Here is a 17,452-nt window from a genome sequence, read left to right on the forward strand (position 1 = left end):
ACTGCTTTTCTAACATGTCCATACATTCTCAATGAGGTTCAGATCCGGACTTTATGGTGATCAGAGAAAATAGTAGAAGTCACTGTCATGTTCGCTGAACCACTGCTAAACAATTCTTGCATGATAAACAGCAGCATTGTCGTCCATGAAACCATCACCTGCTGGATAAAAAGTCAACATTTCAGGATAGACGTCATCGGAAACAGTATTCAAATATTCCTTTTAGGACACGCCTTCCAGTAATGTCAGGAACCCATTCCGTACCAACAGAACATGCCCCCACACCATGATGTCTTCGGACCACATAATATTTTCCAGTCTTCCAGTGTCCAGTCACGACGTTCCTAACACCACTGTAGACGAATTTTCCGGTTCTTCGCAGAAATCAGTGGTTTCCGTATAGGCATGCTACTGCCGATCCTCTTCAAATTCCCTGTGCATTGTTCGGTGAGATATGGATCAGGAACAGCCTTCAGTAAATGTTTCGGTCAACTGCTGCACAAGCCTGCTCAAAATAACGGCAATATCGTTCCTGACAGACTGTCTTGGGACCACAGTTACGCCTCTTAGACAAGCAATGTGAGTTATTTTTCCACGAATTAAACACCTGAGATATCTCACCTTTTGGGATATCAGTCAGTCCTTTTTTTTTTTTTTTTAATGTACCCACAATAGGCTCTTTATCGAACTCCAAGAGATCCTTTATTTTTCTCATTGTGATCAATACTGTTGACGATTACTGACCAGCAACATTCTTAAATAGTTGCCTAGAGCACCTGGTGCCGCATGTGACCAAGTATTATGCATATACGTGCATAACTTGAAGTTTACGTACATCTGCATAAAGGTTTCGAATTCTGCGGCCGGTACGTGTCCCTACTATCAACACAGGCTTTGCCTACTGGCGAAATTTGTTCTTTTAGCGAAATTCGAACAGAATGTCACAGATATAGAAAGTGAGTTAACCGATCTCATACGTAGGTAGCAGGGTTTTTCTCCCGGAAACTCGGGTTTTTTATCCCGCATACAGACAAATCGGCCCTTCAGAACACACGCAATTTACAGACAAAAAATACTAGTGGTGGTGGTGGTGGGCGGTAGATGGCGTTGATGGAGATGATTGGTAGTAGAGGTTCAGTGTAGTGGTGGAGACAGTTGTATATATGTGTCCTTCCGAGATGAGTCTTCGGACTCCTTGGAGGTGTCAGGAATAATAATAATAATATCATAAGGTAAATTGTGATACACTTTTACTGTTATTTTTTCATTGGTTTTATGGAATTCAGTAAATTATTATAAAAGTGAGTGATATCGATTGAATGATTCAAATGCCTCATTATATTTGTCCTTTGGGATTTATTAGTGAAAGATATTTTAATCGCGTACCCTTTTTTACTGATTAATATATAAATATTAATCGCTAAATAAGCATATAATTAATAAATGAAGACTTCCTTTAATCGTTAAATTGAACATAACGCTTTATAGTAGCTCATAACTTTTAAATTAAAATGTAATAAGCACTAACTTTTTTCCTGTAGCAGTTTGAAATATGTTTATTTCGACGACTAATATTGAGAACTTGGTTGTCTGAGTGGTTAGTGTACCCGCTTTCCGACCAACAAGTCGCGAGTTCGAATACAGCCGTGGGCATGGATATTTGTTATTGTCTTTACATGGGAGATGAATTTCATCGTCCGGTGTGATACCACCTCCATGCTTATTGGAGGCATGAAATAGCTTGAAAAAAAAGTTCCATGTTTGGTCTCTAGAGTTTTGGGTTTACGGAATATGTAAAAATAAATAAAAAATTACAAAAAATAAAATTGATAAAAATGGGAAAAAAATCCTTAGCCTGCCCACGGTACAAATGTACTATAGGTTGACTAAAATCTTTAGCGACACATCCATACTAAATAGAGACCACCGATAACATGCCTCTAACGACAGATGATAGGCATCTAATACTAAAAGGAAAAAGGAAGCTTCACAGTATCAAGAATGTAAAGAATTACGTTATGCAAAAATAAACACCTCGCGAATTGGTGTTTATCCAGGGTCAAGGACACTGTTTTTAGAGGTATCTGTATTTCAGTGTCTTCTGCACCTACTACTCCAGAGCATATCGATATTTTGGGAGCATTCATGAGCTGATAAATATAAATGGTTGTACGTTCTTATTCATCACTGTAATCATGTTTACCATGAAGATCTCTATCTGAATGTGGCAGTGGATCTCAAAATTTATTTCTGTAACATGATGCTGCAGTTTTTGACACACGATACTAATTTTTCATTAAGTGTTCCTGCGAAAAAAAAATGAGACAAAATAGCATCAGAAATCTATATCTACTAATATAACTGAAATGGACATTTGGTAGAGTTATATCTGAAGCATGGAAACATGAATGGTAGTTTGTTTACTTCCCGAAAACGGAAGCTGTCAACTCGCTTAGGGATTCTGACACCTCAACATGTTCTTAAAAAATCTACTAGAAAATAATAATGAAGAATTAGCCTAACCTTTTGAAATAATCTTATGACATGATTTCATGGCTGTTAGTGCGTAAAGTGTTTTGAGGTTGGCTAAATCTGCGCATAGCAGTTTTTGTACAATGTAAATTATGTGGCGTTGATTCCATATATGGTGTTCTTATTAAAAGAAGGAATGTGTGCATTCATTTGTGCTGCAGTTCTGTGCTTATATGTTTTTTAAAATTGTACTCTATTGAACTGTTCAATTGTTTTGTCCGGTTAGTTTTTGTAATCACACCTCATATGAGTATTATCTTTAATTCACTAAGCTTAACATGTATGGGTATGGTTGTCATCTAGGAGCTTAACTTAAATCACACTCAGATTATCTAATTATTAATTTAATATCTCATTAATTAATTGGCTTTATTGTACTACGTAAAGGAATAACTTTTCGGTGTCTTCACAAACAACAAACACCATAAACAGCCTAAGGCCTTAATGGTTCTGTAGTGAATTGTAACGACTTTTTCCTCTAGATAAATATCACCAAGAATTCAAAAGATAAATGAATTATGCAAGAGCATCTTCTATAGCTTAGTCACATTGTTCTGTTACTGCGATCGTAAATCATTTTTTATGGACTGCGCCCGTACATTTCTGCATTTGCTTCTGGAAAGAAGTCAAGGGCACCACGGTTTAATAGTTTTTTAATGAATGCCTTTACTCTGCACACGTTTCAGCAAATTGTTTTATTTAGGCGCGTTATTTTAGATGCTGTCATGGATTACACGAAATCATATCCAAACGAGTTTAATTTTGAAAGCTTTGGGACCAAAAACAAAATAGCCCAGGTTAACTAAGTAATTTAGACAGTTTCCTTAGCTTGAAAGAAAGAAAAAAAAAGGTCATAAAGTATCCATTAGTAATGGATTACATTAGGCAATAGGTTGGAAATCTTAGAACAATGGAATCATTCAGATAGAAAAGCAGGAAACAACTTTAAGACTTCAGGAAAGAGAAAAACGCTTTCTGTAATTTAAATGCATTAAATTTTCAATGCGATTCTGATATAGCAAAGCGTATGTAGTGAGACGAAACAAAATTGCAAGTAATATTAATTTTCTAGAATACATTTTGGTTGAAAGTAGGGGGTTGTCAAAAGCAATTCTTAGATTTCATGAGTCAGAGATTTTTCTTACGAAGTTAAGAATTATTTCTGGCCTAAATGTTTCTCTTTAAACTGGTATTAAAATGAATTCATTACGAACCTTCTCAACCTACTCATATGTCTACGTGAATTCAAAAGTTCTAGTTTAGAAGCCCTGGTTTACTGCCCTAACTATTTAATATTAATACATTCATTTGACCTACTTCTTTGTCTCACTATATCTAAAGAAAATCTTAATACTTGCCATATTCAGCATTAAGAAGTCACGATGCTTGCATTGTGTTATATATTGTGTTGAACAAATAAGAATTCGATGGGGTGTTTATGACGAGGGGTGTGCAAAAGAAATTAGTTTCGTGTTTGCTAAGAAGAAAGGCGAATGCATATTTTGAGTTCTTCGACAAAACTAAATTTAAAACGATTTAAAACTATAGCTAAGTAGAAGTAAAATAGTCAGCAAGTGTTTTCTAGTTCTAAGTTTTTTTAGTTCTAACCTTTAACATAAATGAAAAAGGCTCTCTTTTTTTTAGGGATCACGCTGACTCGGCTAAGTCTATAAGGCGAATATATCCTATAAAAATCCTGTTATCGCCTTGTGATACAAAATGCAAAGCAGTGAGTTTGGAAACCCGACAGAGCTTACGTGGAGTTCCAAATATTCCAGTTCCCTCACTTGGAGGTAGGCAGAGAAAACACTTTTTTGTCCACCAGTATTGCTAGGGATGGGTTCTTACACGTCTACAAAGAAAGTTAATATTTTTCTTTAGGGATTGAATTAAATAAATTAGGGAAACTGAGAAATAATACTTGAAAATACTTCCGATTTACAAACCGTTCTTTCCCAAATAATTAGATGAAGCTTCATTGACTTCTTTTCTATTATGTCTTCGTGTTAACGGTTTTACGTTATTGCTTGTTCGTAGAAACATTCTGTGGCGTCCCCATATTTTTTAAACCATAGTCAAAATATAACTTCATCTTTCTTTTTCTTCTTGTATTGAATTGCATATACACATGTATAAAATACTTTCGAGGTTTTATGTTTTGCGATCTGTTGATTAACTGAAAAGAAATTATTGCATTTTTTATTCTGCAATAATACTCAGAATTGTGTCTTTAGTGTCATCCCTCCTACAGTTATCGATCGTAATTAACTTATCTTGATTCTTGTTCTAAAGTATTATTAAGATTACAAAGTTTAGGTTTAGCAAAACATCTTAAAACCAGTTTCCAACTTTTAGAGTATGTACACAAGATGAGTTTAATAACTCGATTCTATATTCAATCGAGTACCAAGTCAGTCTCCTGAGGAGGTAGATGAGTGTTTCCTCATGAAAACGTGTTTTTCATCACCTCATAGCCTGTTGTGTCGGTAATAATTTAAACCAAATTAAATCTTTTGATTGAATAAATTGATAACTACACTGAACGTAGGAATGCTCGTTTAAGACGTGTGGATGTTGCAGAAGAGTTTGGCAGAATGCCACACAGTAAGTTAGTATTTCAGTTTAGACTGGGAATGAAGACAGAGAAGACAGATTGGTGACTCGATAGAAGACTGGTTAAGGATAACAAGGTGTGCTTGTAGTGAATTTTCAATGAACGAAAGTGAGAAATGAAGTACCACTCAGGTTCTTTGCACTTGGACCTCAACAGTTGGAAAAATTTGTGGTACAAGTCGTATCCTGAAAGTTGGAATCTATTTCAGGATAAGTCATTTTGTACACTGACGAAAATCGTCAGTTTTTTAATTTAATGCATATAAACCGTTTTTGAGAATTTATTCTTGGAAAATCTCCAAAAGAAAGTCCAATCCACCCTATGATATTATTATTGTCCGCGCGGTTAGCCTAGTGGCTGTGCGCTTCGCAACCCTATTCCTGTGGAAGGAGTGTCCTAGGTTCGATTCACGTCGGCGACGTAAGGGGCTTAAGGATTTTCCTCAGCCATAGCGAAGTTAGCCTGTCTTGGGCGTGACAGCAGGGTTTTTCCCCAATTTATCTGGGGTTTTTCATCCCGCAAGCAGGCAAACCGGCTCCGTGAACACACACAGGATACAGTCAAGAATACTTAATCCCTCCAGCAAGGCCGGTTTTATTATTAGACAAACCTAGCCAATCCCCAAGGAGCGCTAAGACTTCGGGGCGCCAGATTTTGCTACATAAGTTCGGGGGAAAATTACAACATTCGAATAAAAAAATCAAAAATCAAAATTAAATCAAAACCAATACAAATGTACTGGCTTTGATTAATAAATTTTTTTAATGTTCATAATGATATTATTTTTATAAATATCCACATGTAGGTGTATGTGTGCTTGTGCGAATATGACAAAAAAAACATAGAGAGAGAGAGAGAGAAAGAGAGAGACAGTGTATAGGGGTGCCTAAATTTTCTTTGCCTAGGGGCATCAGATACTGTCTCGGACCGGCCCCATAGGTCTGAATTGTCAGCTATGTCGGTCCCGAGCCCGGATAAAAATAGGGGGAATTGAGGCGGCGCCGTACCTCCCCGTAAAAGGGGCTCACGGCCGTTGAATCACCATACGAAATGAATGCATATTATTATTAATTTTCTCTTTTAATACCATACTGTACTGCTGCATCTCAAGGAGGTAACAGAATGGTATATCCGAAATATAATTTTCTTACCTTCCTTCTGTTCCCAAGGATCCTGATTTGGGATCATTCATACAGTAATCCGGAGATTTCGTTGTAAACACCAAATCGTCTTTAGTAAACTTTACGATTCCGTTCACAGGAAACAGTTTTTGTCTAGTTCCGACTCCACGTGCTGTGACCTCCGCTGCCATGTGGTACTTGCGTTTCAGTTTTTCTCCGAGTTCGTGAAGAGGTGGAAGTGCTTTCCAGCATGTCTTTACGTTACAGGACCCTGATACTCCATGGCATTTGCACTGGGTCTGCATGCTGTTGCTTACGACCTAAAATAAGAAATGTGGTGTTTGACTTATTAGTAGTTCCATTGATAATAAGAGAATTGCATTAGTTCATAATATAAACTATTTGGTATTTAATTCAAGGTCGAAGTGTATTGTTTTTCAAGTTTATGGAGTTGGGAATTGGGCGAATCGATGAGTACGCTTCAAGAGAAAACAATGTCCCCATTTCGTGATCATAATAATCATCTTTTCCTCCTTTTTTTTTTTTTTTTAAAGAAAATAAGTGTCATTTCCTCATTAAAAAAATGAAATAAGTGTCATAGGAAGTTTGCAAACATGACTCAATTTTTAAAGAAACGTGCTCATTTTGTAATAATCGCGTGTACATGAAATTATTAAATACCTGTCTTTCAGAATTAAAAGGCAACATGCTATTTAATTCTGTTTCCTTGAATAAAAAGGAAAATAGCATCTTCACTTGTGCGTGCATATGACACTCCTTGGACGTTTTTGAAATTAAGGCCGAAGAAATTAATGCTCTAATGCAGGGATCGGCAACCTTTTTAGATTCGCGGGCCACATTCAACTTTTATTTTTAATAATCGGGTCGCAAGCGTTTAATTAAGAGAAAATAGTGAATGAAAAAAATACTTAAGTTATCAATTTTTATTATATCAATTAAAAAAAACAGAAATATTTAAAGTACGAGATATAAAACAAGCATGAAAATGAAAATCAATGAAAAATTATTACATAAAAACAAACTAAAATTCATGGCAGAAAATGTTTGTTCCCAAATGTACGTGCTTCCAAATACGACTATCACCTTCTTTGCGAAACTGATTATTACTTCAAATTTTTTTGGTAAGCATCGATAAAATATTTGGATATTTTCTAACGAAAATGCGTTCTTTAATGTTTCACTGTGTTGTAATTCCAAAACTTCCATCTGTAGTTGGTTTGGTACATCATCAATGCGACATTAAATGGGTTCAGACATAATCGCATTTCGATGCTATTTTCCTATAGAGGAAGTATTAGATATAAAATTATTTTTAATTTATTATTCATATTATAAAATGTATTATTTAAATAATTCAACATACTGGCCTTGTAAATATGGTCAACCTTTTATGGGCCGCCAAAAATGCACGTTTGGGTCGCCGGTTGCCAACCCTTGTTCTAAGGCCCGTATTTTATGTCTGTAAATTTCGTGTGTTCTTTTGGAGAAGTTGATTATTTTAAGTATGTGGCGCCTTCGGGAAAAAAAAAAAAAAAAAGATTCAAACTCGGGTCGGGTCGTCTTTCCGACCAAAAGTCATTATTCATTGTTCATTTCGATTGAGGTCAGGAAACGAGCTCCTTAACACTTTCATTGCCAAGCTGAAATTGGAATTTCGTGTGGTGGCCAAATTTTTTTAATTTTTTTTATTTAGTTAGCGACGTCCACGCGATAACACGTGATCGGCTGTTTGGTGAGAACTCGCATCGCGCGATATCGCGTGATTGTCAATGAACGTGTTAAACAAAATATGCAGAATGGTGATCACCAATTACTTAGCCCTTATCTAGTCTGTAGAATAATTGCTTCTTCTGCATTGTTGTTCAGTTTAGAATAGCTGAAGTACGTCAGGGATGTTGTACAAAATTTAATTCTCTTCATTTTGACGCCAGAACTGTGGAAATAACATATGCAGAACTCAGACCTCAATTATGGTTTTTCCATGCTCTTTATCATTATTATGCATGAGCGTGAATTGTGATTCATCGGAGCACATAATCTTCGCGGTCAGTAGTTCATTTCGATACCATTACCGGTGACCTCACTCACCCTCTAAATGATTTGTTTACGAAAATACAAGATCTCTAATGTCGTTTTTAGCTTCCTGATGGAACGTTTTAATAAAAGTGGACAACTTATTCCTTTGAATTAATCAACAGCAATCACTCAGCCCTTTGCGTGATCCCCATTGAGTAATCGGAGCGGGAAGCACAATCATTGATCGTGTTGCTACCATCGCTTGTTGATTAGGTACTGCACCGCATGATATGTAATGGTGTTTCATCTGGAGTTTTGATTTGAATATTTTTTATGTAGTGTTTGTTTATCAGGGCATTGCTGTTCCTGTTGAATGACATTGTCATCTAATTTCTGATGCATCACCAATATTGTAGTTCCGCTGGTACAAGTAAACACATTATATCAACGGGTAAATGATTCATAACCAAAGTAAGACCCAATACTTATGAGATATTAAAGCACATGAATTTTGAAGTTAAAGACATTACAAATATTCAGATGATATTTCTTAAGTTTCAACCTTCATGAATTTTACTGTTGCAGTTAACTACACTGGCGTACCAAAGCCAAGGACGAACTACGTTTTTACCTGTATAGGAAAAAGTTTTATAACTACAGCCAAATGTGGACATAAATTTCTTGCCAGCATACTAATAAATTATATTACACAAATGTGTTAGAAATTTCGTACAAAGTAAATTGTAATACGTTTTTGGCAAACGTTACAAATTTTCTAAGGACATAGTTAAAGAATTAGTATACAATGTTTACAATGTTCAGGAATGTTTCAGACAAACTGGCCCACTCCCCTTCACAGCAAGGATAAGGCCTTGTTTGCTTTCTGGAGGGGAATTTTGAGCAGCAATGCATCACTCTATTGCATCTCCAACGTGTTCTATGGGATTAAGATCTGGGTAACATGCTGGCCACTCGATTCGATTAATATCAGTGGCGTCGCGTGCTCATTTACGTTGGGTGTGCTGTTTGTGTGGCTTATGCAACCCGCTCTACAAAATTCACGTCAGTTTGACAGTATGTTTGCATTTTTATCGATATGTGAACGTTTTAAGAATGCATATCGCATCAGCGCTCATCTGAATTAATCCAATGCAATGAATTGTAGGATAATTTTGAATACTTCAATTTAGCGATTAATATAATTTAATTTTAAATATGGAAAGCATAAAGGTCAAATGAATAATAGCCATGCTACACCGCTGTTTATGTGAGAACCACAAACCGTTTGCGCTTCGTGGTGAGATTAGATTATCATTGGCAAATACTGGAGTGAGACACGATAATTTGAATATCAATACGATTTTTAAATACAGCAATATGATACGCACAGAAATCAGAAAAAATAATCACTTGGGAAATTATTATTATTATTATTATTTTGGAGCAAACGAAAGAAAAGCAGAAATAACTAGTTTTACTTATTTATACAAGTTATAACCTCCTTAGACTATAATCATACAATCCACGAAAGCTCTGGCAGAAAACGGGACATTCAGTAGATCGTCAACACTGTTTCACATTGTAAATATCGACAAACATTATAAATTATTTATAGAAAATACAAATATATATTAAAAGCTTTTCTATATCGTGTCATATGCACATCAGTTCACACGTAAAATTTCTGCACGTAAAACTGTTTCAGTTTTACGTGCATAAATTCAGTTGGATTGCTTCACACAATAACCAATCACAGCCACTAACGTGTTCTGGGTGCTATAGTCTCAGCGCACATCCTGCCTTGCCTTCTGGGCCGTTTAAAATATTTACGCGTCGAAAAGTGTTCTCTTTATGAAACATTAATATATTGTGTTTAATTTTATGAATCATGCAATTAGGGGAGTCTTTAACAGGAATAAATGCAAAAATATAATATCGGTGATATCGCTGTTCCGTGGGTGTGCACCACACACTTAGCACACCAGGAATATACTTCTGATTAATATCCTCGGTCTCCAGAAGTATTTCCACTGCTCGTGTAAGTCGTCATGTGACAAAAAATAGTCAGTGAGATTCTACTGATTTTCTTATTTTTAAAATCATACACGAATATCAGTTACTGAAAATCTATATATACAAGACGATAGTTTTTGTGCAGATAGTCGAATATTTCTGCTTATCATTTCTGCAGTTTTTTAGACCTAAGTTTCGTCCCAGGGATAAATGACAAACAGAGAAACAAATAAGAAACATTATTAAAAAATAGATTTGAAGGATATTCCTAATTTTTAATAACAGGGGTATAGTTATTGGATGCGTTGTCACATTTCTCCATATATTTCTAAATTTCTTTACACTTTTTTTTTAAATTCAGTATTCTGTATGGTTCTGAGTAAGATAGCATTGTATTGTACTTTGTTTCTCTGGGGTCTTACGGATATGTGGATGGACGTTCTGTTTTCATGAGAAATCATTTTGAAGTTCCCGTAATCACATTTGGCTGTTTCAAAATATTATCAGGAGTTTTTTTTAACACGTTAGCTTTTTATTATTTTTAACACGTTATTTTTGTGACTGGATTAAAACAAACTGTGTCATTTAGGTCAGAAGTTTACTGTACATTTTTTTAATTATTTCTTATTAATAATGTCCTGTTTTTCATTTTTTTTATTAAATGGTCCTTGGGCCATTTAACCTTTAGTGTCGGATAAGCTTTTATCAAAATATGGTGGTGGCTTCGCAAAGTTGTATATTGTTTTTTTTTTATTTGGTTTAACTAATAATTTCAGTTTGTTTGTATTTTCTAATTTAAAATTTCTCATCATTAATGAAAAAAAACACGAACATACACTATTTTTTATTTTTAGTATACACTCTTTGATGGTGTTGGTATAAGCGGTGTCCAATTTTCACAGGCTTTCTTACATCTCAGAAATTAACAGTCCCCAGAGCTGCATAGGTTTCCTACATTGCACGCTGACAGGATTATCTAAACAAATTCTGCCGATCTGATTGAAGTCATTACAGGAATTAAATTTTATGTCTCTTACTTGAATGAACTGCGAACTTAAATGACTTGTATACGAATTGTTGAAAGTATTTTGGAACAGCGGAAGATGATTGCTGGGATCTCCAAATTTCTCGCAGGGGGGAGGGAGGGGGAGGAGGAGAAGGTATCGAATTATAGTTGTCGGCTCACTGTGTGTGTGCATGTGATATTTCCATCCCCATATCCGTGAGAATGATCTCTTCGGTAGCAGTGGGTAGGAGTATTTTTATTTATTATTAATTTTGTTTTTATCAGAAGCCGGTCTAATGACAGTACCGTTTTACAACTTTATGTGGTTCATTTCGGAGGTCGCTCACTCTAGCAGGATGGCAGACCACACAGAAAGCTTCTCTCTGTTTCGTCAACATTTAAACTCCCTCTACAGCTGGATCGGTCTCTTTGGCCCTGACACCGGGGCCAAGGGATTGCTTAAATTGTGCATTAAGCGTCATAATTGCTGCACGGTTGTCGGACAGCGGTGTGGGAATGTAAACGACCTCAGATATGTGGGGCATGTTTTGTGACCAGGTGTAGCGAACTTCAGATCATTGGACTCGAGTATCGCTAAATAGCCGATGATAGACATCAACCTTTCTGCCAGCTGTAGTTCACTGCAGAGCATTTTTTATTTCGCCACAATGTTTACATACAAAGATCACATGCAGCGTGGAACACCAATTGTGTCATTCGCAAAGTACTACGTACTATTCGCAAAGTTCTCCCTTTTAGCCACCTTAACAACGCAATACAGGATCTAAAGAATACTTTGACGAATAGTATTTCAGCAGTGTTGATCAGATTTAAATTGCATGTATCTTTATGTATCGTGCGGATCAGATAAGCATTTAAAACAGTTGATTGGGGTTAGGTTGTTAAAATTAAGTTTATATGATGTGTACATCGTCTGGTGAATGAAGCCATAATATTTACATAATAACTTTTAAACATAAAAAATTGCAGACGGGCTATATACATTTTTGCATCCATCCATCCAATTCTCATCCGTCGAAGATGGGTTGAGTCACGCAATTAGGGGTTTTAGGGAATTAATGTAGCCTGCTTGTCATTCTTCTGCTTCATCATCTCAGGGCAAGTATTTATGTCTGTAGATTTGTGTGTTTATGGATACGGTTTGTCTGTTTTCAGGAATGAGTTCCCCCCCCCCCCCCCCCTCCTGCACCGCTTCACGAGACCTGTAAGTCAACATATTATTGAAAACACCTGATAAAAGTTCCTCACATCATAGACGGGATTCGAACCCGGGTCTTTTCAACCAAAGGATATACATGCTCATTAAAGTTTATTCATGATTTTTATGCTTATATCTTTTCAATCGCTTATGAAGACAAACGGTCTCAGTACATTTCTCATGCGCATATCCATTGAATCAAGACTGGACCCTTAATCAAACAGTCCATTGAATCACTTTGATATTTTCTTTAAATCGAGTTCTAGGTGTCAGATTATTCAGTCATTGTACCGTAAAAAATCTCATTGGTGCAATAACATACTATGAGGAGTAATTAGCTGGTTGGTCGTAAAATTTATTTTCTCGAGGAACGAGGACGTTTATAAACTTTTCTCAGGACTCCATAACTACAGTACATTAAATACTTATGTTAAATTTTATGATTATTTCCATTGAGTGAATTTATAACGTTATCTAATGAGTTAGCTCTTCCTCATTCAAATCAGCTGAGTGTGATTCAATCAACCTCTCGGCATCATTTTCTTCACTTTTCCGTGATATCCTATCCGACACTGACTAATTTCATAGTGTTCCTTTCGCTTTGTCAGGGTATTAGTGGAACCATAAATTGTTATAATTAATAAATTTCGTCCATAGATTTGTTATGGCATAGCAATGTTGAAATATACAGTTGCATAATATAGTGTGTAAAAATTTATGAGCTACCTACTACGTGTTTAATGCTGTACAATCTATACAGTATGTACCTCAGTTTGTACGTCACCGATTGGATATGAATTTTTTATTTCTGATTATGGGCCATGTGTATACCAAGATGCTGAAATCTGTGAACCCTTCTGAATGGTATCACAACTTCAGCCCCCTTCTGGGAACATGGAATCGTATTGAAATCTCAAGTCTGCTTCATTTAAAATAGGATAAATTCAATTTCTGAATGTTTATTTGATTTGTTTTTACCGAATTATGTGCAGATTTAATAAATCACATTGCATGTTACGTTTTAAACTTAACTCCGGGAAAAAAACAACTATATCTGTATCATCAACATTGCTGATTATATTCCATTCCTTTTCAAATCCATTCAACAGAGGGATATTTGAACAATGTTTGTTGCTCAATTTCTAAATATGATTGAAATTATAGGTTGCACTTCCCCTTATTCCTACAGCATGCAGCTTTTTTAATAACGTGGCATGTCGATAATGTCAAATGTCTTCTGTACTTCTATGGAAATAGCTAAGTTAATTAAGAAAATTCGCAATACAGCACCTACAAGAAACTTAAATAAACAAGACTTCAAGAACGCAGTCACCCTTTCTTATATCAAGAATGTCACAGATAAGTTAGCCAAACTTCTTTATAAGTACAACATAAAGGTGACTTTCCTACCACTTGAAAAGATATCAAAATCTCTTCTTCCTCTGAAACCTCCACTTCACCCAATGAAAAAACCAGGAAATTTTTCATTGTCTTTAAAAATTACGATTATTCCGACAGCTCCTATTATTTAGTCTGCTTATGAATAATTTAGTTCAGGTTTCCATATTTATCATAGAAACATGGACTTTAATCCTTACTTACAGCTAAAGTTCAAGAACCATCCACTTGATAATCCATATAGGTAATAATAATTGCACGGTTACAGGTGCTTAAGCGCAGTCAGTAATGATGATGCCTTTTGGCTGAAATGGCCTGGGTTCGCATCCCGCTTGGAATTCGTAGAGCCTTTATAAGGGCTTTTCAGTTAACAGTGAACTATCCAATCTCTTGAGGAGGAGTTAGGAATTTTTTCTTACTGGAACTCGGCTTTTACATTCCTCAGAAAAAGGCAAGAAGAACACGTGCAATTAACAGACATAATACAGAGCCACAATGTTGTTTCTACCTTAATTCAAAACATCCAACAGGCTAAGATCCACATGTGTTCGGATTGGATTTTGTAACAATAATTTTAGGAAAGGGTGGTTATACTTAGGTCTAATTATGCACTCATGAGACCACCCAACCTGTTTCTTCTCATGGGATTATTCTCATTGGCATCACGGGTCCGTACGGAGCACACCTTGACATCTAATTCTTACCTGGGGATTGTTTCGGACCAGGTATTACCATATATATGGTGACAAATGTAGCCCGATGTATCAGGACTCTTCCAGAAGGACAGGGGTCCCTTGTTACAAGGCTTGCAAGTATACATAGTTCGAAGAGCACATTCAAGCATTCCTTGCGCCTCCTGACAGCCTAATTCTCCTGATATGAATCCCATCGAACATTTGTGGGATTATGTGTGAACGCAGCACTCGCCGGTCAACGCCAGTGCCTCGCTCGGTCACTGACCTTCTGGACGTTATTCCAGTATACCTCAGGACACCCTCTGTGGTTTAGTGGAGTCAATGCTAAGACGGATACCAGCGACTATCTCGGCTGAAGGAGGCCCAACACGCTAATAGATAGCGTGATAATGTTCATACTGTTTTGGCTCATGTGTGTATATTTTGGTGTGTAACTTTGTCGTGTTTTCCTGGGAGTTTTGTTGGATTAAAAACTGCAGTTCCAGGAAGAAAATTCTACTACTTTAGCATGAGATAGGCTTACTCACCTTCAACTGACAAGCACTGACAAAAGTTCTCCTCCTAGACGGGATTCGAACCCCGGTCCTTCCAGCAAAGGACTTCCTCGATATAAAGTTGTGTGTTGAGCATATTCTTGTTGTAAAGAATATATCGATTTCGCTTACTCCAGATTTCAGATTGGTGTCAATTCAGTAGCGAACTAATGAATCCGAACATTCACATTTTAAAGAAAATTTTAATTTCGCAAGAAAATAAGTATAAAAAGTTAAACTCCAACTTTACCTAATAATTTATACGTTCTCTTCTGTTCCTAATGAGTTCATTAATTCGCTAAGGCATGGGCTCTATCAACGTAGAAAGAATTTTTATTTTTTCTGCATCTCGAAAATGCACTTTTATAATGGGTTGTATTAAGTTATTCTTTGTATCACACTTTAACTTTCCAAGTCTTTTTTTTTCACTATGGCCCCAAAGTTTCTATTGGATTGATATCAGGAGAGTTACCTGGTCACTGAAGCTATTGGATGTGATTTTTGAGGAACTCTTTCACATTTTTTGAAGTGTGGCATGGAGTGAGATTCTGTTGGAATATGACTTCTTTATCTTTCTGGATTTTTGGGACCACTCTTTTCTCCAATAGTTTTATGTATTTGTCACTTTTCATCATACCGTCAACAGGCACAAGTGATCCTGGACCGTCATGTGTAAAACAACTCCAGAATATCTTTTTAGCTGGGTGTTTAGGAGCTTGTTGAAAGTTGGCGGGTGAAGTCTTGAGATCAGTGAAAGAGATTATTTATGTAAACAGGAGGAAGATAATGGTTTAAAGTATAAGCCCTGGAGTGCTCAGCATTAGTGGGAAAATCTGGGGAGAGGAATCCCTCAATTACGACACTTAGTGAAGTACCAGAAAAGAAGATGGCAAATTCAACTGCAAATGGAAGATCATAAGATGTATTTTTCAGAGCCGACTTCTGTGCCAGACCCGATCAAATGATCTAAAGAAATATCAAGAGTGACCACGTAAGTCTTTTCTCCAAAACGCTATAGAGGCCTTGTATCGAAAAGTTGGTAGCGATTGGTTAGGAGATCGCTGTGGATTGAGAATAGCAAAATCCACATTGCTTCTCCTTATTGAATGAGCTGAATGTAGGCTCGTTTTCATGCTGTAGCGTAAGCACGAGTTTTTAGCACATTAGGCGGGATACCATTAGAACAAGATCTTCTTCTACTACGCGTTATTCCCGCTTCCCATGCAGGGTCCGCGTGTTACTTTAGATGCGACTTCTTGTTAGTACTACTCCCAACCGACCCATCGCCTGGTCTGCCGCTGGGGGGGGGGATATATTTTTGACTGTAGAGGCGTATGTTCATGGGGCCGGTTTGCCTGTTTGCGGGATGAAAAACGCCAGATAAACTGGCGGAAAAAAACCCTACTGACCGCGCCCAAGACCGGCTAACTTGGCTATGGCTGAGGAAGATCCTCAAATTCCTCACGTCTACAACGGGAATCGAACCTGGGACACTCCTTCCCCAGGCATATGGTTGCGAAGCGCAAAGCCACTAGGCTAACCGCGGTACCATTAGAACAAGATGACGTTGCTATATTCGGGATTCTTCTCGTTTTATTGTAACGAATAATTAGAGAAGATATGCAGTGATCTGTCCTTGGATAAAAGTGGGAGGTACTTTTTGTGTTGGTCATCAGTGCAGAAGATGGAAGAGGAAAAGAGTAAATTAGCCTTGTTTTGGGGTGATACAACATTGGTACCGGATGTGTTAGAGAGAGAGCAGATTTCGTTTGCACCTGAGATTAGCGACTCCTTTTGTAGAGAACAAATGATAGGTTTTATAAAGATATAATTATAATATATTTTAACATACATTTTTAACACCCTCTTCTTTCGAATCTGCATCATCTACTTGAAATGAAAACAGTTTCATTTCAACAGCCACATTTGTGCAGCTGAGTGAAGCTCTTGTTAATAGCATGTCGATCGCACCTAAGGCTATGCCTTAGAATTCACCTCACATATCAGATGCAATTAAGGGAGATTTCTGGTGACCCGTTTATAAACCGCATTTTTAATTGATTGATTTTTGCAGAGTATTGTCTTTCTAACCTGCCACGATATTATATTGATTTTATCGATTGCCATTCCCTCCAGCTTCTGATAATATCTGCTTGTTTAGTTGAGAAAACTGCATCAAGTAGCATGCTGTTATTGCTAACTTACCTTGACAGATTATTGAACTTAAATTTTCTCATTTCAAAAGTTATTAAGCATGCACGCTAATCAAGGAAAATTACTTACT

The 17,452-nt window shown here is 36.6% G+C and overlaps 1 protein-coding gene across 3 annotated transcripts in view; it reads left to right on the top strand.

Moving 5' to 3' along the window:
* The window catches only part of LOC150093390 (cell adhesion molecule 1-like), a 598,758-nt gene that overhangs the window by 10,246 nt on the left and 571,060 nt on the right, over positions 1 to 17,452 (top strand). For 2 of the 3 annotated variants that reach the window (XR_016550429.1, XM_090413685.1), the window contains exon 2: positions 4,177 to 4,325. The exons of the other annotated variant lie outside the window; for it this stretch is intronic. The gene's annotated coding sequence lies outside the window, so the exon portion shown is untranslated. The remainder of the gene's footprint in view (positions 1 to 4,176; positions 4,326 to 17,452) is intronic. 3 annotated transcript variants of the gene reach the window in all.

Source organism: Typopeltis vanoorti, chromosome 24 (genome assembly GCF_054136105.1).
Source record: "Typopeltis vanoorti isolate ZY-2024b chromosome 24, IOZ_Tvanoo_1.0, whole genome shotgun sequence".
In the NCBI taxonomy this organism is placed as follows: domain Eukaryota; kingdom Metazoa; phylum Arthropoda; class Arachnida; order Uropygi; family Thelyphonidae; genus Typopeltis; species Typopeltis vanoorti.